This window comes from Lissotriton helveticus, chromosome 10 (assembly GCF_964261635.1).
Source record: "Lissotriton helveticus chromosome 10, aLisHel1.1, whole genome shotgun sequence".
Taxonomy (NCBI): Eukaryota; Metazoa; Chordata; class Amphibia; order Caudata; family Salamandridae; genus Lissotriton; species Lissotriton helveticus.
In genome coordinates this window covers 497,019,647-497,041,704 of record NC_136071.1, presented here as the reverse complement: position 1 = coordinate 497,041,704, position 22,058 = coordinate 497,019,647, and the positions used below count along the sequence as shown (strand labels likewise).

The following is a 22,058-nucleotide window of genomic DNA, read 5'->3' as shown; positions in this document are numbered from 1 at the left end:
GCTGGCAGCTGCCATCCATTCTATTTCCGTGCAGGCTATCCCGTTCCTGTCCCTTCCCTTATGCCTGATTAAAGCCTGTTAGACTCAGATACCTCGAATCCTGTCTCTTATTTATTGAGCTATCTGTTTTATTCAATGTATTCAAAAATAGTACCGGTAATTAATTATTTATTTACCCCTCAATATGTACTTGACCAGTGCATGTCGGCGAATTAGAAATATACCCCTGTTAATGCTGCTCTACAAAATCAGTCACATTTAAAAAAAGGCAAATAAAGCCCCTTGACTGGCTGAATTGTTCGCAAACAGGAATTAAAATGTCAATTTCCCTCAGATTTGGTCGGTGGCATAAAGAGGTTAATTTCATCGAGAGATGAATGTTTTCAATTAAAAACAAACAAATGTTTCACCATTCAAAAACGGTAGACATGGTGCGGCTTGCACTTATTTGGAAAGAAAAGGTTTCTCTGTTTAATGCAAATTCTCCCAATGATTTTTAACATACGGATGGAGAAAAAAACTCCATGGAGCACATTATGCCACATTATGCAAAATAGGATGGAAGAGGTCCGTCCATTTTTGCCATGCCAATAGTCTCCCTGGCATGCTAGGAAGTGTTGAACCTTGCACCCATGCCTCTTGGTCTGCTCAGGTCCCTGGTGGGGGGTTAAGGAGTTTCTCTTTGCCTAGGTAAAAGGCCAGGGTGCAAAGGTCTAAGCCTTCGTTACGGATGAGTGTCAGCTTCCCCACCCTGATCTCTCGCGAGCCTTCGGAAGACTCGGAGAGGAGCATTAATCCAGCTCAGCCTGGCTGAAGAAGTCCCAGGGTCAGATGTGTCGTCACTGCAGTCCGTGTCCAATTGCTATGGGGAGGCTATTTAAAATCATTATTGGCAATGGCTCAGCACCGGGGAGGGATGAGCATGGCCACCACCCATACCCCAGCACCACCCTCAGGGATTCATGCGTCACTTCCACACACACACCCCACTTTGCCCACCTACCTAGGGACAGACATATTACCTTCATCCTCTAAGCCTTTGACAAGCACAATAAGCATTTTCCTAAACTATGTGGCCATGCCAAGGTAGGTAGGTCTGCGGTGCTTTCACCCACCATGCCCCTTCCATGGTCAGGCCCAAGGGCAACAGCAACAGAAATATTAGTCTTTCTTCTGTGCCTATTACTACCAACTGCTGAGCGAGGCGAACAGGGGCAGATTACACCTGTCTTGTTAGCAAACAGAACAGTAGAAAACCTACTACGCCTTTAGTCTTTGATAATATACACAAAAGCCACAACCAAATGCAGACTTGATTTGGGACACAGGCACTGGGTGCAGGGGATGGCCATATTCACACCATGTGCCCAGTGCCCGCTGAACACTGTTGAATGGTGTCCCCCGTTGGTTCATGGGTATGAGTGCCTGGCACCTCATATCTCTTCCTCTCCAAGATGCCGTGCAGGGACCAGCTGTGTTATGGAAACAATCAGCAGAACTCATCCAAAGTCCTACATCACGTCTGCTTGCACGTCAGAAGAGAACCTATCAGTGGTTCCATGGACAGCACCTCCCAGAACACACTGTCAAGTAATCACAAAACCCAGCCACAGCTGTGCACTTTTTAAAAATCGTATGAGACCTGCCGTATCTTAGCACTGGATTGTCTTTTCAGGCCTTTTGAGAAAATGAGATTACACTTGCAACTGTGACTAGTCATCTGCAGCCCATTCATGCGACTCTACCCTGGCCTTCTGCTGCCTTGTACTGCTTAGAATTCTTTCCAAAGCTCCATGTTCAAACTCTGTTTAAAAAACTCCATCGACAAACCTGTGTTGCCTGGTTCCTGGCCTATCCCTGCATTGCTGTTGGAGAGGTCTGTCTCATGTTTAAGTGCAGCTTTCTCCCACCCCTGCATTGCATTTTGCCTTCCTCTCTATACTGCCTTTAGCTTTCAGTCTTTTTCATCTCCTTGTTGTCAGTCTGTGTGTTTTGCTTTCTAATGTGTTCCCCTTTGTCTGCTTCCATGCTCCTTTGCTTCCTCTCTTATTTCCTTGTTTCTGTTTCCTTTGCCCCTATACTTACACCGTGTGTCAGCTGCGGCTTCTGCAGGTAAGAACAGTGAGGTGGTGGGGCCGGCTTGGGGGGGATTTCGAGAGACGACCTCAAGGGAATATGTATTATTTATTTAATTTTCCCTTGGGATCCCTCCCGAATCCTCCCCCTCCACCCACCCAGCCGGCCCCACCACTCTTACATGCAGCGGCTGGTCTTTACCCTTGGATTCTACTCTCCACGGTATTCTTGTTTTTTATCATCTTACCTAATCATTGCTTGTGCTTTGTGGTCTGTAGTTTACTTTTCAGTCAATGTCTCTTTTCTGTTACAGTTTCTGGGCTACTTGGGCTTACCCTGTTGATTTGCTCTGAAGGTCTGCCCTTGTTCCTTACATTTCTAGGCTCCTAATACTTGTGCACACACTTGTATTCCCCAGCTTTGCCTTGCCTGTCTCTGTTCCCTGTGTTCTTATGCTTAGCCAGTTTTGCTCATTCTCTGGCTCCACCTGGACACTTTACACTTGCATGCTTGCTACAGTCATTAGGCTTCTTCTGCTTGTATTGCTCTGCTTTTTACTCTACCTTTGTCTTTTCTTTTTGTTTTGTTAGATCACACTTGAATTCCTGTTTCCTGTGCCTTGCCTATGCTTGTATACTTGAAGCAATCTTCCCTCTATTGCTCACCTTGTACTGCTATTGGGCTTTTAGTATTCCAATAAGTGCACTTTTTTTCTTCACCTGTGTATATTTGTCTTCCATTTGTACAGGGATTGGCTCCTGGACACCAGGACACAACGCCTGCCCCATCCTTTATCTTCTGGTACATAAGTTATAAAGTGTCTTAATTATGACAAGCGATACTGGTATTTCCTTAAGAATCTCCAATGGGTTTTCAGCTGTGCCCATATAGGCATAGGGTGAGGTGTGTGTGAGAGTATAATGCTTGTCTGTGCACTAAACATCACCTACAGAACCACGTCTGCATACACTTCCTGTGGAGCTCGCGAAGTGACCATCATTACAAATAATCTCTAGAGAGACAATGAGGTTCTCTATTTCATTGGGAAATTTACAGTTTTATCGCATGCACAGCAAGTGAAAACCTTGCTTTTGCCTGATTTATTGGTGCTTTTCCCTGCCTGTTCACAAAGCAGAAGGTTTGATTTGCCTTCTCTGTGCTGGTCCTGCTTCCTCGCTCGGTCTCTATTCTGTCACAAGGTTTGTCATTGTCTGACCCTCTCCATCTCTGCACAGTCTCCCTGTTCTTCAGTCCAGTATTTATTTCCCTTCCAGGATTTTCCCTCCTGAGCCCCATACCAACAGCCCAGTACCTCTGCATGCAGCTGAATGCCATTTGAGTTAGTTGAGCACAAGAATTTGGCGTCGAGCCCGGGAAATTAACACCCTGTGCCCAGTGCATGGCCGAAGACTCTTGTTGTGGAGGTGGCAGAACAACAAGGTATATTATTTTAAACATGAATACAATTCACAGAAAATAAAACTTATATAAGGTTATGTTAGGTTGTGTTTGAATCAGCTGAATGATAAAATTGGGAAAGCGTAATTTTGATTTCAATGTGAGATAACGTAGGAGTGCATCATACTCACCTATAATTGCCACTCAAATATTATGTATGACTAACATTACAAAAGAAGGGGTATCATTTATGTAGAATGTTCCATGTAGAGGTAAACATGAAGGAACTTTATGCATAAAACGTGCCTAATGGAAGTATTGTAAGGGATGTATTAGAGTTTATGAGAATATAAAGGGATAATAAGTGATATTGTGATGTTATGTTAGTAATTAACGTATGTGGGTAGGTTGAAGTCTAATCATTTGAATGCGAAGTTAGAATTTATTATTAATAATTTAGCTTTAATGATATAATGGTGAATTATCTACATTTATTAACTACAAAGAAATGTGCACATATATGTAACTCAGTACATTGGTTAAGTTGGCTATTAAGTAAGCCTGGGCGTAGTTCGCGAAGAGCAAAAAAAACTCAGCTGCGCTATGCGGAGCTCCATGAGCAGTGGAGTGCGTTAGATAAATGACGTTCACTGTGATTTTCAGTGCCAGATGCTTGGCCCACTGTGCAATCATCGCGAACGGCACCGTGCACAACGCAAGTGGGCGCTGCTTCCTTTCTACCGCTCGAGTGGATTTTTACTAGAGCGTCAGCTTTCTCAACGCAAACAGACAGTTTCTCAACGCGAGTGCTCGCAAGCGTACGCAACCACTTGCAATGAGAAATCTGACCGCCAGCGTAGAGATATCTCGCCGAAAGGTTGATTTTCCACGCTCGCGCTCGACAACTTGATGTTGACGATCGTCAATGAGGAAAAATCTCGCCGGGAGGTGGATTTTCCTTGCTTGCCCTTGCCAACTTGACGTTGACGAACGCAAGCGAGGAAAAAAACTCCGCTCCGCAGCGCGAAGCGGAGTTTTTCAGAACTCCACAAGCTCCGCGGAGTGCGGAAAAACTCCGCAAACTCCACGAGCGGAGCGGAGTTCACCGCCCAGACTTAATTATTAGGACTCCCTGTTTTCCGTTTTGTACTGATTTTTACAGATAAATACAGAGAGAAAACGTTTATTTCCATGTATGTATTTATTTTTAAATATGGATAAAAACGGAAATTCAGTTGTTTTTTGAGTGATTCTAAATTCTGTCTGCCACGACTGCCAAGCCAATAGCTGTGTGGGTTGATAGGAAAGGGGGTTAAAAAAGAAAGGGATTTTAATAAAGAGGCATTAACAGCTGTAGATATACACAAGGAGGATAATGAAATGTGCATTTTTCATATACGTGCATTGATTTGGTATGCAGACAAAATATCGAAATTTAAATATCGATATACACTAATATCGATGTTTAAATATCGAAGGGACATAATATAGAAGGTAAGTAATATCGATAGATTTTAATATCGATGTTAGTAATATCGATGTTAATAATTTCGAGCTTACTAATATCGATTTTTATATTATTTTTTTGTATATTATTATGTGTTTATTATGTTATTAATTTCTTTTTAGGTAATTTAATTAATTTTTGTATTTTAGTACTGTAGCGGGTTGTGGGTTAATAGGGGAATAGGGTGGGAAGTTATTTAATTATAGTAAATTAGTTATTAATTAGTAGGAATTATAAATTGATTTTAATTAATTGGTAATTAAGTTATATTAATTGATAATTTTATTTTGTAGCGGGTTGTGGGTTTATAGGGGAATAGGGTGGGAAGTAATTTAAATGCAATTAAGTAATAATGTTTTTTAATTAATTATTTTTTTAATTATATAATTGTTAATTAATTATTAATTGGTAATTAAACATTATTAAATGGTATTTTTTATTAATTGTTTTAGGTAATTATTTATTGCTAATCATGTTTTTAATAATGATGTATTGGTATTTGTAAATGGTTTATATTTATTTAATTGTTACGTTTTTTATTATTTAAAATTTTTTTATTTATTTTTAGTATGTTATTTTTACCTCTACGCTATCCAACACTTTCCCTACTGTTGCACTCTTTCGAGTGGGAATAGTAATTTTTACCCCTACACTATCCAACACTTTCCCTACTGTTGCACTCTTTCGAGTGGGAATAGTAATTTTTACCCCTACACTATCCAACACTTTCCCTACTGTTGCACTCTCTGGAGTGGGAATAGTAATTTTTACCCCTACGCTATCCAACACTTTCCCTACTGTTGCACTCGCTGGAGTGGGAATAGTAATTTTTACCCTTACGCTATCCAACACTTTCCCTACTGTTGCACTCTCTGGAGTGGGAATAGTAATTTTTACCCCTACGCTATCCAACACTTTCCCTACTGTTGCAGTCTCTGGAGTGGGAATAGTAATTTTTACCCCTACGCTATCCAACACTTTCCCTACTGTTGCAGTCTCTGGAGTTGGAATAGTAATTGTTACCCCTGCGCTATCCAACACTTTCCCTACTGTTGCACTCTCTGGAGTGGGAATAGTAATTCTTACCCATACGCTATTCAACACTTTCCCTTCTGTTGCACTCTCTGGAGTGGGAATAGTAATTTTTACCCCTACGCTATCCAACACTTTCCCTACTGTGGCACTCTCTGGAGTGGGAATAGTAATTGTTACCCCTAAGCTATCCAACACTTTCCCTACTGTTGCACTCTCTGGAGTGGGAATAGTAATTGTTACCCCTACGCTATCCAACACTTTCCCTACTGTTGCACTCTCTGGAGTGGGAATAGTAATTGTTACCCCTAAGCTATCCAACACTTTCCCTACTGTTGCACTCTCTGGAGTGGGAATAGTAATTCTTACCCATACGCTATTCAACACTTTCCCTTCTGTTGCACTCTCTGGAGTGGGAATAGTAATTTTTACTCCTACACTATCCAACACTTTCCCTACTGTTGCACTCTCTGGAGTGGGAATAGTAATTTTTACCCCTACGCTATCCAACACTTTCCCTACTGTTGCATTCTCTGGAGTTGGAATAGTAATTGTTACCCCTGCGCTATCCAACACTTTCCCTACTGTTGCACTCTCTGGAGTGGGAATATAAATTGTTACCCCTACGCTATCCAACTCTTTCCCTACTGTTGCCCTCTCTGGAGTGGGAATAGTAATTTTTACCTCTACGCTATCCAAAACTTTCCCTACTGTTGCACTCTCTGGAGTGGGAATAGTAATTGTTACCCCTAAGCTATCCAACACTTTCCCTACTGTTGCACTCTCTGGAGTGGGAATAGTAATTCTTACCCATACGCTATTCAACACTTTCCCTTCTGTTGCACTCTCTGGAGTGGGAATAGTAATTTTTACCCCTACGCTATCCAACACTTTCCCTACTGTTGCACTCTCTGGAGTTGGAATAGTAATTTTTACCCCTACGCTATCCAACACTTTCCCTACTGTTGCACTCTCTGGAGTAGGAATAGTAATTGTTACCACTACGCTATCCAACACTTTCCCTACTGTTGCATTCTCTGGAGTTGGAATAGTAATTGTTACCCCTGCGCTATCCAACACTTTCCCTACTGCTGCACTCTCTGGAGTGGGAATATAAATTGTTACCCCTACGCTATCCAACCTTTCCCTACTGTTGCACTCTCTGGAGTGGGAATAGTAATTTTTACCCCTACGCTATCCAACACTTTCCCTACTGTGGCACTCTCTGGAGTGGGAATAGTAATTGTTACCCCTAAGCTATCCAACACTTTCCCTACTGTTGCACTCTCTGGAGTGGGAATAGTAATTGTTACCCCTACGCTATCCAACACTTTCCCTACTGTTGCACTCTCTGGAGTGGAAATATAAATTGTTACCCCTACGCTATCCAAGACTTTCCCTACTGTTGCACTCTCTGGAGTTGGAATAGTAATTTTTACTCCTACACTATCCAACACTTTCCCTACTGTTGCACTCTCTGGAGTGGGAATAGTAATTTTTACCCCTACGCTATCCAACACTTTCCCTACTGTTGCATTCTCTGGAGTTGGAATAGTAATTGTTACCCCTGCGCTATCCAACACATTCCCTACTGTTGCACTCTCTGGAGTGGGAATATAAATTGTTACCCCTACGCTATCCAACTCTTTCCCTACTGTTGCCCTCTCTGGAGTGGGAATAGTAATTTTTACCTCTACGCTATCCAAAACTTTTCCTACTGTTGCACTCTCTGGAGTGGGAATAGTAATTGTTACCCCTAAGCTATCCAACACTTTCCCTACTGTTGCACTCTCTGGAGTGGGAATAGTAATTGTTACCCCTACGCTATCCAACACTTTCCCTACTGTTGCACTCTCTGGAGTGGAAATAGACATTTTTACCCCTACGCTATCCAACATTTACTTACTTTTTTTAATTTGTTTTACATTTTAATCAATTGTTATTTATATTATTATTTTATGTATATACATTTATTTGTAATTTATTATATTTCCATTTATTTATAAGTTATTATTTTTTTTTAGAGTTATTATTAATGAAGAATTTACTATGTATTATATCTTTATTATTAGTTGTTTTTATTACACAATTTGCTAATTTTAAATATAATATATTTTTAACTGTTTATTACATTGATAAGTATTATTTTATTAATATTACTTTTTTTTAATAAAAAAACGATATTTTTTTTTACCGATATTTTTGACATCTATATTTTTCTCGATATTTTTGTACTTACCTTGTTAGAGATAGGATGTCGATATTGTTGTAATCGATATTTTTGTTGCGATATTTTTGTATGTAGATATTTTTGTATTCGATATTTTGTTATAGATTCGATTTAACTTCAGAGGGTGTTCACAGCACTGAAAACTGGCGGACATTCAAGCGTGAGTGCATATTTATTGGTTAAATAAATGTGGAAAAATACTAATTTCAGCTTCATTTTTTCACAAAGACCAAAAGAAATATGGATAAATACAGATAACATTAGCAAAAATTAAATATGTATAAATACAGACAGAAATGTCAAAAAAACGAATACCATAAAACCGGGAGCCCTAGCTATTATTCCGGCCTAAAGCTTGTTAATTTAACTTCATGTGTGATTTATTCTAGCCTAACGCTGTATTTTTCAGTGCAAGTATACGATGCGGTTAACATTTGGTTTGTGCTTACCCTTCAATGTGGAATGTTTTGAGTATATGTTGTCTTCACTGCAGGTGTGAATAAAGCCTTCTTAGTTAGCACAGAAGAGTTATTTTTTTGTTTGAGAGTGAGTGAGGTGTGAAAGGACAAAGTAGCACGAGGGGAATGTGGCAACAAGCATGGGGATGAGTTCCCATGGAGGAGAAGAAGAATGGCCAAGGACAAAGAGGATTGCTTATCTGTGTGAGAAGGGAGTTGAAAGAATCAAGCCTAGCAGATGGAAAAGAATCAGAGAGAAGGTCATGTGGGACATACTTCTTTCACATGCAGTCGATATTGTCTGTGGATATTTGGGGGGAAACAGACACCTTTTGAGGCTTTGTAGGGTGCAGACCTATGCTTGTTTGGCTTCATGCTACTTGACCCTTGCTTGAAGCACTTCGACTGAAGACTTCAACTGCTGACACCTTTCTTTCTTTTTCTCCTATATTGGTACTGAACCTGACAGTCATCCTTGCTAGGATCGTGTAGGAAAGGGTAGCATTCATTCGGCTTGTTGAGACACAATTAATGCAACTTAATTCAACTTTCTTTTCTCTGATAGTTTATTTCATATTAATTGAACTAATCATACTTTCTTTTCTGTATCCAGCTCCTTTCTTCGGGAGATTTGGACACGTTTTTTACTAATTTTGTATTTCTATGTGCTCATGCCAAGAGTTGTTTTCGAGAGCTTATTCTTGGATTTGTAATAAATCCTACTAAACCATTTTCTAGTTGTGGACTGGATTACTGTGTGACTTAATGAGTTGCACTGTGAAACTTTGAAATTGAAATTTGTTCTCCCTCTTGCCGCTCATCCAGTCAAAGATCCATGGGTAAAAGAAAGTAAATGGGCTCAGATTTTCTTCATTGGGAGTAAGCTGGAGCACAGCCAAACAAAAACGGAATAGTTGTGATGCAGTGTACATGATACAAAGCCTACAAATCATTGAAATATGCAAGTTAAGGTAGTTAAGCAAACTTAACTCAGACCAGCGTGATGCCTTGCTCATTAGCTCATGTTTGACATTAGAGGTGAAATCACAAATGTAGTCATCAGTGACATCATGGATGACATCACGTCACCGTAGATGACATCACTGAAGCCGTTCAAGGACAATGCAGGGCAAGTTCTTTCCATTGGTCAGAACCTAGCGCCGAACTCTAGAGGCTGTGGGTTCTGGGACTGGCCTTTGGTTGCGCACTAGGCAAAAGGAGGGGTGCTGAGGTTAAAGATGACTTCAGCTGTTACATGGGTGAAGGGCTGGGTCTATGGTTTGGCCCCTTGCAACATACAGTACCCCCAACTTAGAGATCCCACTTTCAACATCTATCAGTAAGCACAGGATTCAGATTGTGATGAACGACCAGTCTCAGCCCATCAGAAGCCTGCCCCATGAGGTTTACTGGTCCTGGGTAATGGCAGTGTGCAGAACTTCCCCTCCCCTAGGGCATTGTGCTTGTATTCCAGAAATGTTCAAAGGGCTCTTAGCCATGCCCACTGGGTACGGTGTTAGTTTGTTCCTAGTGGTCTCTGTGTGGTAGACCAGGCCTTCACTATCCCATTCAGCACCCTGCTTGCTACACGCCATCATCTTCATCAACCTGGCATTTAAGTAGCACTAAAAGACCCAGAAAAGCATTCGTGTATTGCCAGCTTGTAGAAAGAGGACGATTTCAGAATAAGCAGTTACTGAGCGGTTTCTTAAAGGCCTCATGGAAGAAAACCATGAACATTTCTTCAAGAAGTTTATTCCACAGGACTGAGGATACCACATATCTGGTAAACTTTGATGACATTGACACTTATCAAGGATGCTGCAACACACAATCCATCGGGTTAACATTTTGTAGCACTGCATATGAAACAAGTAGGATGAACCCGAAGAGGTGTGCACCATACCTCCAGAACATTTAAGCCTGAGGCCAAGGGTTCAAGCTAAGATACTACAAAGTGTGTGGTTAAGACATAGATTGAAAGTTTGAGAGAAGTTGAGATAAAAACACTGTTTCGATTTCTGTTTGCCTGTAGAGGAAAAAAAGAGCTTCCAGTGATTTCCATTCTCTGTATGAGGGAAAGGCGAGATGGAACAAACAGGGGTGGGAGTTATTTTTCCAGAAAAATTGAATTATGTATTCTCATCAAGTGGAAAACTGAGTGAAAGGCCACAGTATGCCCAAAGAAACTTGAATTGGTAACAGCTGTGGCATTGTAGCTTGCCAATCCTATCATGGACATTATGGCCCAGTTATGGGCTTTCCCTTATCAATACCCCTAATGTCTTGGAGTTGTGGTCCTGGTTCACCTCTCTGGAACTACAATTCCAGATTTCAGTGGTTTGTAGAAAGAAAGGCTGGACTACAATTTATTTACAATTACATGGAACCATCTAGTAGCTCAATCCAAGGACCAAAAGTAATATTTATGCTGGTTGTCGTGATGTTATGATCACGCAAAGACGGCAATGTGTATTGGCTCTGACTCCATGTCCATAGCAGCCAGGTTGTTTTATTGTCTTGCTCTTTTGAGGAATGCGATTTACTTCAATAGTAAAAGCTACCTATAATCACCTTTCCCTAAAAGCACCCTTAACATTTCTCTGACATAGCCTAGCTGATTCTTCTATTGCGAGTCCAAGAACATGCGATCTGTATTGTTTCAAACATATTTGTCATCTATACTTCATTTGAGTTTTTCTGCTGTTGTGATTGCTTTGGCTACTGTTTGTTACCTGTGATGCACAACACTAAACAATTGAATCTGGCTCCTACGTCCAATTGCTCATCCACCAGATAATACAAGGAGTAAATATTTATATTATGAAGTTGCAGAGTCATATCTATGATGACCTAGACTCCACAATTGCACCCTTTATGGGTATCCTACACACTGCAGCACATCTCATCCAGGGCCTGAACATCACCTCAATCCCGATGGCACTCCATTGGCTCCCCCTGAAGGCCTTCACCTTCTTCAAAACTATCTGCATCAGTTACAAAGCTATCTCGACCAACACTCCCACTTATCTTGCAGACAAGCTCACTATCTTTGGTGGTGCTCGGCATACTCACAGCCGTGACACTTATCAGACTGGAGACTAAGAAGTGTTACAAATAATAAAGCAAGATGACAGGCCTTTTCCATCTATGCACCCAGAATTTGGAATAACATCCGCTATCCATAGGGACTGCCCAATGCTGCTCCAATTTAGGGAAGAGTTGAAGACCCACCTCTTTAAAGAACATCACAATGCATTAACCGTCTGCAACCAGTTTTCTCCCCTATCACCCATTGACTTTATACTTGCCTTTGATTATGTACAGTCTCCGCTGCATTTGGCTAGGTTTGTGCTACAGAAATACCATATACATACATACATTCTTACATACATATAACAGGCGCGGTCCGTCCATTAGGGCGTGGGGGCGTAGCCCCCCCGCCCGCCCGCAGCAGCCCGCAGCTCCCCCTCGACGTTAAGTTCAAAGTAAAGGCAGGCGGGATTCGGTAGAACTGACATTCCAATCATGTCAGTCAGCATGACGCCACCCCGCCCACCCCCTTCAGAGTCTGAAGGGGGTGGGCGGGGTGTTGTCATGTTGACTGACATGATGATGTCATATCACCAGGGCAAGCAACACAAGTGCGCATGAGTGGGGACGGAGGGTGAATTTTTTACCCGTGTCCGCTCATGCGCACTTGCACTTTTGGGCTCCTAATGGGCGTGCTCCGGGCGAAGAGAAACCTGTGCCCCAAGCGCCAGGATTGGCTGCGAGGGGCTGCCAGTCCCCATTCGTGCGTGACGTGAGGTGCCAAGGGGTCGGTGAGCAGAGGTGGTGCGGACCCGGACCGGCGGTGACTTAGGTAAGTTTATAAAAAATATATTTAATATTTAATTCCCCCCCCCCTTCCCCTGCGACATCACCCTCTCTCCCCCCAGCCGTGACTGATTGTCGTTTGGTTTTATGCTTAAAAAAAGTGCAGAATTACGAAGAAAATAGTAAAGTACCCTAAATACCATGATAGATACACGAAGTATGTTTGGTGCGCGCAGCCAGCAAAGTGAAGTTGGAGCCTGGCCAGGGAGAGATGCAGATGACAGGTCCTGCCTGCCGCTTCCCCTTTCAGTGGCGCACTGTCGGGAGTAGGGTATAATGTGAGTGTTGGGGTATGAGAGCTTTCCGTGTTGAGTGAGAAGTGTGCACGGCCCGATGATGGAGAGGACTAGGCGCGTGATGTCAAATTCTAGTGCGGGGCCCAATACTACAAAATCCCAGGGGGCTCCGAGAGACTGCCCCTGCAGCTTTCACCGACTATCAATGAGGTTTAAATCCAAGGGTATATGGATGTGATACAGGGTATGGTATGCTGTGGTTGAAATGTGCTTGGAAATGCACCCTTTTTACACTCTTTTTACAACCCCCCTTAGGTTGTTTAAGCTCGTATGACAATCATTTTACGCCCCACCAGTTAAAAAAGTCACCAGCAACCACTGAAATATAATCTATATGATGGGCAGTAAGTCTTCGGCAACTTGTCATCTACTGGGAGAAAGCCTTGCTGAACATTTCCTAGAAAGATTAAATTCCCTAATATTGCTGCCAACTATTGTACTTCTGCTCTGATGACTGAGTTAAGCTGGGCGTACTCTTAGAGAGCGTATAATTGAGTTCTGCACTTTGTGCCCAACACTAGTCAGCCAAACCCAGGTCCATCGATCTGCATAAGAATTCAGACAGCTAAATCGGGTACTGGGATCAGGTGCCCTGAACCAATAACATGCTGGACTTTTGGGCACCTAACCACTACAGACGTAGCTTGGTGGTACTGGGAGGGGCCACGGGTTGAAATCCCTCGAAAAAGGGCTGAGTTCAGTACAGTGTGCCACAAGAGTATTTCTATTCATTGAAATTACTTTTTCATGTAAAAGAGATTCAGTCACCTATCAGCAAACGTTGGGTGTAATTCTCTAACAACAAAACAATAACATGCTGGGTTGTATCGTGAGAGGTCAATAACCCAGTGCATGAGGTGGTAAGAGGTAAACTGTGTCTAGATCAGGAGAAAGTAGAAGCCATTGTAAACTCAATTGAGTTTAACCCCTTGCATGCTGCCGCGATTCTGCGCCTGTGCGGCAGAATCGCGAGTGGGCGGGTTCATGACGGCCCCCAGCCGTCATCAGCACACGAGCGCCGTAGTGCATGACGGATGGTGGCCGTCATCAGCATGCAAGGTGTTAAACAATTAAGCAGGTCAGATTATTATATGAGAATTGTCCCAGAGTACAGAACAACAAACTTATGTACTACTCGCACACCCAAAGAAAATTTAAATTTCTAGATTTATATAGCGCGGCTTGTTACCCGTGAGGGTATCCAGGCACTGTGCATGGGCACGGGGAGATGAAGTGATTTGCATTTATGTGCCCTGCTAAACCCAGCACAGGTGTGAAATTTTAAAGCCAGTTAGTGTTGCACAGTCAGGACTAATACGGTGTGAATGTTGGCTCACTACAAATATAAACAAGTGTACACAAGTTCTTGTCTTTTATAAAACAGGAGGTGGGTTTGGAAAGCACAGATGACCCGGTAGCATCATATCAGGCTGAGGGGGACTTGATAATGCCCAAAAAGGAGGAACTGCAACAAAGCCTAAAGGTGAAATTTGCTGGGTGGTAATTGATTTGTGGAAGATAGCACTCTATACAGCACTGTCCAGGGAGGCGCAAAACAAGGCCTTTATCCGTGTTTAATTCCAGTTTTAATTTGAAGGATTGCAACAGATCCAGTCACAATAGAGGTTTGGGGGGCAGTTGACTGCATGGGTCTCCCTCTCGGGCATTTTAGGTGGCTGGTACAGTCCGCGTTTTTGGGCTGGGTTCAGTAGATAGTGGTCAGGACATTCTTAAAAGGCCAGGTGATTTTGGGTTAACAGCCACCATTTTGTACAAGATTACACTGGGCTGTAGCATGTAGGGACAGGGAGCTAGGTTTGCTGCCTGCGGTAATGGTGTGCGCGGTGTAGCGCTCTAGTGCTCCGAGGGTCTCTCCTGAGCCCCGGAAGCACTAGCACACATTGTTGCACTCTCTGGCCAGGCGTGGCCAGAGAGATATAAAATAAACGGGCGGAAGTGGCACGGCACTTTCCGTCCAGACCAGTAACGAGTCTGCGTGTCCCATCTGTGTATGAGTGCCACGCATGTATGCTGTGACCCCCAAGGCTCACGGGGTGTCCGTCCCCACACTGGCGACGAGGGTGGGATACACTCAATCCCACAAGAGAAACAGCGGACGGAGGCGCTGAAGACGCCGAACCCCTAAGCAGCCTAGACCGCCGGCCCAGCACCAGCACGAGGGACCCAGCGACGAAAGAATAAAGAAATCGCCTACCGGTAAGCAGCATATGCAAGGAGCTGCGTGGGGACCGGCATCGGCGACGCTCTGCAGCAAGGCGAGAGAGCGCTGGAAGAAGGCCCGGCCGGCCGACTGGAAAGGGCGCGCATGCGCAGACGAGTGAGGCCGACACAGGTTTCAAGCCGGCCTCGCGTGAACACGTGAGCGGAGGAAAGGCAGCGCGCAAGCCCAGCAACGCTCGACGCTGGGAGAGAAGCACCAAAGGAGCGTGCACGCAGCAGTCCAAAACGGACACCAAACCACACGAGGAGTGGAAATAAATAAAATTAAAACAAGCACAAGGCAATCCAACTGTCCTTACAGATACAGGACCAACAAGCACAAGGCAAGCCAAACCTGCACCAGGACAGTAATTGGAGCATTGCAGCCCAACAATCCTAGCAAACACAGGCACAACAAGCACAAGGCAAGCCAAACCAGCACCAGGACAGTAATTAGGACATCGCCCACGCAGGCATGTCTCAAGGCCAAGGAGGAGCCACCGGAGGAGCCACCGGAGGTACCCCACAGGTGGCAGCGCCCCCTATAGCTCAGGCCCCGACGCCCTCCACACATGCACAGCTGCAAGCACTACCGCCTTTCAGCGAGCTGATTGACCCAGGGACAGCGGCGCCCCGATGGGCAGTGTGGCTGGGACAACTCAACAATTACTTCACAGCCACCCGAGAGAAAGACAATGAGGTGAAGCGCTCCCTACTTCTCCATTTCGGAGGCACAGAACTATACAAATTATTTAGGCACCTCCCCAATACAGGTGCCGCTAATGACTTTGACGCTGCCGTCAACGCGCTAAACGCCCATTTCGACCCCCAGCTAAACCCCCACTACGAGAGGTTCAAATTCAGACAAGCCAAACAACGCGAAGGGGAAACAATGGACGCGTTTCACGCACGTCTAAGAGATCTGATAAGCACGTGCACCGAAGACGACGAAAAGAAAGAAGTCACGGCACAACTCATCCAGGGCTGTCGAAACAAACACCTACGAACATTAATCCTGAGGCAGCCGCGAATATCCCTCGACGAAATCCTGATCCTTGCACGGTCCCATGAGCTGTCTGACGCCCGCGCCACCGCGATGGAGGCGGCTCTTAACCCGCACCGTGAAACAGGAACGGTGATCAAAACTGAACGGGTGGATGCTGTGCGCATGTCGAACCGAGGAAGCAGAGGTCGAGGGCCGGCGCGAACACAACGCCAAACGCCGTGCGGCTACTGCGGCAGGGATGAACACACCCAAGATGGCTGCCCAGCACGTGGAAAGACGTGTTCCAAATGCGGCATTCCCAACCACTTTGCCAGCGTGTGTAGAGGTGGGCCCCGAGGACGAAACCCTTCGGGGAGGCGATCAGCTGCAGGAGCAGTCAAACAACTGTCACTAGATGAGCACTCAACGTCACGCTCCACTAAGTCACACAGGTCACAGCAACCGCAGTACGAGGACTCATCTACAGACGATGAAGACGAGTGCTACTTCGTGTCTTTCGTCAAGGAGCTGAAGAGAACCCGACGACCGCAACCCAGGTGCCAGATACAAATCCACGGATCGCCAGCGATCGGAGTCATCGACACCGGAGCCACGGTGAATGTGATGGGAATTCAGCATTACAAGGCACTAAATCCGAAACCCGCACTCGTTCCCTCCAAAGCCAGGATTTTCACTTATGGCAGTCAGGACCCCCTCCCGCTGCGAGGCAAGATGGTGGTGCAAGTCCGAGCAGAAGACCAGGAAGTCACAACCACGTTCCATGTGATCGACAAAGAGGCCGACCTGTTAGTAGGGAGCAACACGGCGGAAGACCTGGGCCTCATTGCCTTCGCGAACGCAGTGCGAGCGATGCAGGTCGAAGACATCCTCCTAATGTTCCCCAAGCTATTCACAGGCCTTGGCACCATCAAGCACCCACCTATCAAGCTCCACATAGACCCCACGGTGCAACCCATTGCACTCCGACACCGGAGAGTGCCATTTCACCTGCGTGCCGCAGTCGAGCAAGAGCTGAACATGCTAGAATCACAAGGCGTGATCGAGAAGGTGTCCGGACCGACGCCATGGGTGTCCCCCATGGTCATAGCTGAGAAACCGAAACAACCGGGGAAAATCCGAATTTGCATTGACATGAGGATCCCTAACAAAGCCATTCGCCGTGAACGACACCTCACACCTACGGTCGACGACATCCTGACTGACCTGAACGGCGCCCAATGGTTTTCTAAACTGGACCTCAATGCAGGATATCACCAGCTGAGGCTAGCTGAGGAAAGCCGATACATTACAACCTTCTCGACGCACCTTGGATTGAGACGCTACAAGAGGTTGAACTTTGGGATCTCCTCTGCTGCTGAGATCTTCCAGAACACTATCAAAGAAATCCTCTCTGGGCTGCAAGGGGTGCTGAACGTCAGCGACGATATCCTGATCCATGCCAAGACGAGCGAAGAACACCACCACCGGCTAAAGGCGACGCTACATAGGCTGGCACAGTATGGCGTAACCCTCCACAAAGACAAGTGCCAATTTTTCAAAAAGTCCATCGAATTCTTCGGCTACGTGTTCGGATCTGAGGGAGTCGCTGTTGACCCACGCAAATCAGTGGCTATCAAGAACGCCCCTGCACCCACCACAGCGTCGGAAGTGCGCAGTTTCCTGGGGATGGCGCAGTACTGTGCGAGGTTCATCCCCAACTTAGCCACAATTGCGGAGCCATTAAGGAACCTAACGAAGAAAGAGAACGCATGGCGATGGACAGAGACCGAAGCCAAAGCATTCGACCAGATAAAAACAGCACTGCTGGACAGCACCACGATGGCCTACTTTGACACCTCCAAACCCACCGAAATAGTAGTAGACGCCAGCCCGGTTGGTCTAGGAGCTCTACTATCTCAAGAAACCGAACCAGGCACATGGTCGCCGCTAGCATTCGCGAGCAAAGCACTGACCTCGACTGAATCAAGATACTCACAGGTCGAGAGAGAGGCCCTGGCAGTGAAGTGGGCATGTGCCCATTTCCACTTGTACGTCTCAGGACACCCGTTCCGCATGATAACAGACCACCAACCTCTGATACCCTTGTTCAAGGGCACCGCTCCTCATCCACCCCCGAGGATAGAACGCTGGGCAATCCAAGTGCAGCAGTACCAAATGGACCTCGCTTACCGCCCTGGGGCAAAGAACCCTGCAGACTTTCTATCTAGACATCCCGGACCAGAGGAGTGCCGACACACAGAACTTGAGGACCTCACTGAAGACTTTGTAGACATGCTGTCGGCCGCCTCGTGCCCACAAGCCCTCACAGCGGATGCCATTGTCCCTGAATATGTGAAGGACGTGGTCGTCCAGCGAGTGGCGGATGCCATACGGTCGGGGTCCTGGGAGAACTTCCTGCGAAATGTCAGCACGTGGAGCGAGGAAGATCGTGCACGCCTGACACAATTCTGGAGAGTGCGACATGACCTGAGCCAAGCAAGCAATGGCCTCATCCTCAGAGGTCACCGGGTGATCATCCCCAAGACTCTACAAGAAAGGGCCACCATCCTGGCGCACGAAGGACACCAGGGCACCCGCCGGATGAAGGCCAGGATGAGAGAGAAGGTCTGGTTCCCAAACCTCGAAGAAGCTGTTGACACCGCGGTGCGCCAGTGCCGAGCATGCCAGATAACCAGCTCGGTGGACGCTCCCGCACCAATCATCACAGAAGAACATGCCCCGTCGCCGTGGTCGTGGCTCAGTCTAGACTTCGGAAGTTTCCCGGATGGGAGAGTCACTGTCGTGCTGATTGACAATTACACAAAGTACCCGATTGTGGACCTTGCCACCTCAACTAGCTTTGCCAACATCCGACCACTCCTGAGTAAGTCCTTTGCCATGTTTGGAATTCCTCTTGTCGTCAAGACAGACAATGGACCCCCGTTCCAGGGGAATGAGTTCCAAGAGTTCCTCCACAACCTGGGCATCAGACACCACCGGATCACGCCCCAATGGCCCCAAGCAAACGGGGAGGTGGAGCGGTTTATGAGGACAACCAACAAGATCCTGCGAATCGCCACCGCTGAAGGTAAAGACCCAGAGGAAGCTCTTCAACTGTTTCTACGGGAGTACAGAAGCACACCCCACAGCACCACGCAACAGTCGCCGTGGGCGCTAATGTTCGCCGGACCAAGAAGAGACCTTCTTCCCATGGCCGACAACTGGGCACCAACACCCTACTTCCCTGGGCGCACTCAGGAACGGCGAAGGAGAACGAATGAGAAAGCAAGCCACAAAAGGCGTGCTCAGTCCCGAAATGTGATACCGGGTGAGACTGTGCTAATCCGGACCAGAAGGCCCGGAGGGAAATTCAACACAATGTTTGAGCCAGAGCCATGGGTAGTCAAAGAAACACGGGGCACTGCGGTCACAGCTCGCCGGGACGGAGAGGAAGTAACTAGGAATGTCTCCTGGTTCAAACAAATACCGGCTGCTCGACAGTGCACCCCGGACCAAGCAGAACCAGCAGGAGACGAGTCGGAGAACGGGGCCGGAAGGTCTAGTGATGAAAACACACCCCTGAACACTACAGACCAGGGCGAAGCAAGCATTTCAACTTCCAGCCCGAGGACTGATCAGGTACCCGCCCGAGGACGATGGAGGTATGATCTAAGACCTAATCCAAAGCCAAGCCAGAAGCTGGCTGATTTCAGATGCTGAACTATACATGTTTGTTTTCAATCTAAGTTTTCAAAATCCAAGTTGGGAAGGGATGTAGCGCTCTAGTGCTCCGAGGGTCTCTCCTGAGCCCCGGAAGCACTAGCACACATTGTTGCACTCTCTGGCCAGGCGTGGCCAGAGAGATATAAAATAAACGGGCGGAAGTGGCACGGCACTTTCCGTCCAGACCAGTAACGAGTCTGCGTGTCCCATCTGTGTATGAGTGCCACGCATGTATGCTGTGACCCCCAAGGCTCACGGGGTGTCCGTCCCCACACGCGGCAGCATGGACGACGGCTGTGTGGCTGAGGTCTTCTGCATGATGCCGGCCGGGAGGACTTGCCGTCAGCCGGCACGACTTGCTGTCAGCCGCACGGGCGGAGTTAGCGAGAGCAAGGGCAAAAGTCAGCAAGCCCGAAGAGTGTTGTTGAGATTGGCGGCAGCATGATGACGTAGTCGCCGCCATGCGCAAAGTCAGCCCGAGCAAGTGAGGCGCTTAGCTGGGGCTGCCTAGGGCCCGTGGGGGGTACCTCTGCAGAGGAGGGCATCACAACCATGAAAGGTCGCAGTTCGATACAGCTCGAAGTGCTGCAGTGATAGCGCCCTACTGGCACGGGGTAGAGAAAACACTAAGGGCCAGATGTACGACACATTTTCCGATGTACCACACATTTTCCGATGTACAAACCCCATTTTGCGAGTCGCTATTAGGCAGGGGAGTGCCAATGGCGTCCCTTCCTAATAGCGAGTAGCTGGGGGGATGTACAATTGTTTTGCGACCGGAAAGTGGTCCAAAACAATTGCAGTTTGCCTCCTACTTCAAGTAGGTGGTAAGCCAGTTGCAAGCGGGATGGGGTCCCCAGGGGACCCCTTCCTGTGTGTGACTGGCAGCAAAAACGTTTTTTAAGAGCTGGCAGTGGTCCCACGGACCACTGTCTGCTCTTAAAAAACAAACGTTTCCATTTTCTTTTTGAAACGCATGCCGTTTTCCGTCAAGGAAAACAGAATTCATTAAACAAGCATTGGAAATGCAATAGGTCTCGCAGCATTAGAGTTAGTGCTTTTAGAATTGTTTATGGGTTTTTTTGTAAATCTTTAGCATTTTTGTTTCCTGTAGCCAATGCTAAAGAATTAAAAAAAAAAAACCATAAACATTTCTAAAAGCTCGAACTCAAATGCTCCGAGACCTATTCCACTGTGTGAGGGTGAGGGGTTGAGGGTGAGTGAGGGTGAGTGAGGGTGGGTGAGGGTGAGTGAGGGTGAGGGGTTGAGGGTGAGTGAGAGTGAGGGTGAGGGTGAGTGAGGGTGAGTAAGGGTGAGGGTGAGGGTGAGTGAGGGTGAGTGTGAGTGAGGGTGAGTGAGGGTGAGTGAGGGTGAGGGTGAGTGAGGGTGAGGGGTTGATGTTGAGGGTGAGGGGTTGAGGGTGAGTGAGGGGTTGAGGGTGAGTGAGGGTGAGTGAGGGTGAGGGGTTGAGGGTGAGTGAGGGGTTGAGGGTGAGTGAGGGTGAGGGTGAGGGGTTGAGGGTGAGTGAGGGTGAGGGGTTGAGGGTGAGTGAGGGTGAGGGTGAGTGAGGGTGAGTGAGGGTGATGGGTTGAGGGTGAGTGAGGGTGAGTGAGGGTGAGGGTGAGTGAGGGTGAGTGAGGGTGAGTGAGGGTGAGGGGTTGAGGGTGAGTGAGGGTGAGGGTGAGTGAGGGTGAGGGTGAGTGAGGGGTTGAGGGTGAGTGAGGGGTTGAGGGCTTTCCGTGGCTCGCATGCTGGCTGGTCGGCGGCTGCCCCGGAGCATGCTGGGATCGACATGGATGCCTTCGATCTGTTCCGAAAGCTCGGAGCCGGGGCTAAGTTTGACGTGCGACGCTTCAGTGGGGATGCGGAGCGGTTCAAGGTGAGGTCTGCTACGGTTAGGAGCGGAGCTAGAAGTTGGTATATGAATTTTCACTGGCAGTTTTCCGGTAGAGAACTTGGATTGTTTTGAAGGTCTACTCAGTGCACACAGGCGTGCACATCAATTATGTGGCACTGAGTGTGTGAGGGTGCAGTGTGTGTGAGGGTGTAGTATGTGTGAGGGTGCAGGGTGTGTGAGGGTGCAGAGTGTATGGGCGTAGTGTGTGAGGCCTAAAGTAATTTGAGGCTGCAGTGTGTGTGTGGGCTAAAGTAGTGAGAGGGCGCAGTGTGTGTGTGGCCTAAAGTAGTGTGAGGGCGCAGTGTGTGTGGCCTAAAGTAGTGTGTGGGCTCAGTGTGTGTGTCATAAAGTAGTGTG

The 22,058-nt window shown here is 46.6% G+C and overlaps 1 protein-coding gene and 1 long non-coding RNA gene across 2 annotated transcripts in view; one reads left to right on the top strand and one right to left on the bottom strand.

Moving 5' to 3' along the window:
* The window catches only part of MCRIP2 (MAPK regulated corepressor interacting protein 2), a 215,809-nt gene that overhangs the window by 178,844 nt on the left and 14,907 nt on the right, over window positions 1-22,058 (bottom strand). The window lies entirely within an intron of this gene.
* The window catches only part of LOC144784308 (uncharacterized), a 155,660-nt gene that overhangs the window by 126,540 nt on the left and 7,062 nt on the right, over window positions 1-22,058 (top strand). Inside the window, exon 3 of the long non-coding RNA XR_013601627.1 lies at window positions 3,351-3,516. This is a non-coding gene — a long non-coding RNA (uncharacterized LOC144784308). The remainder of the gene's footprint in view (window positions 1-3,350; window positions 3,517-22,058) is intronic.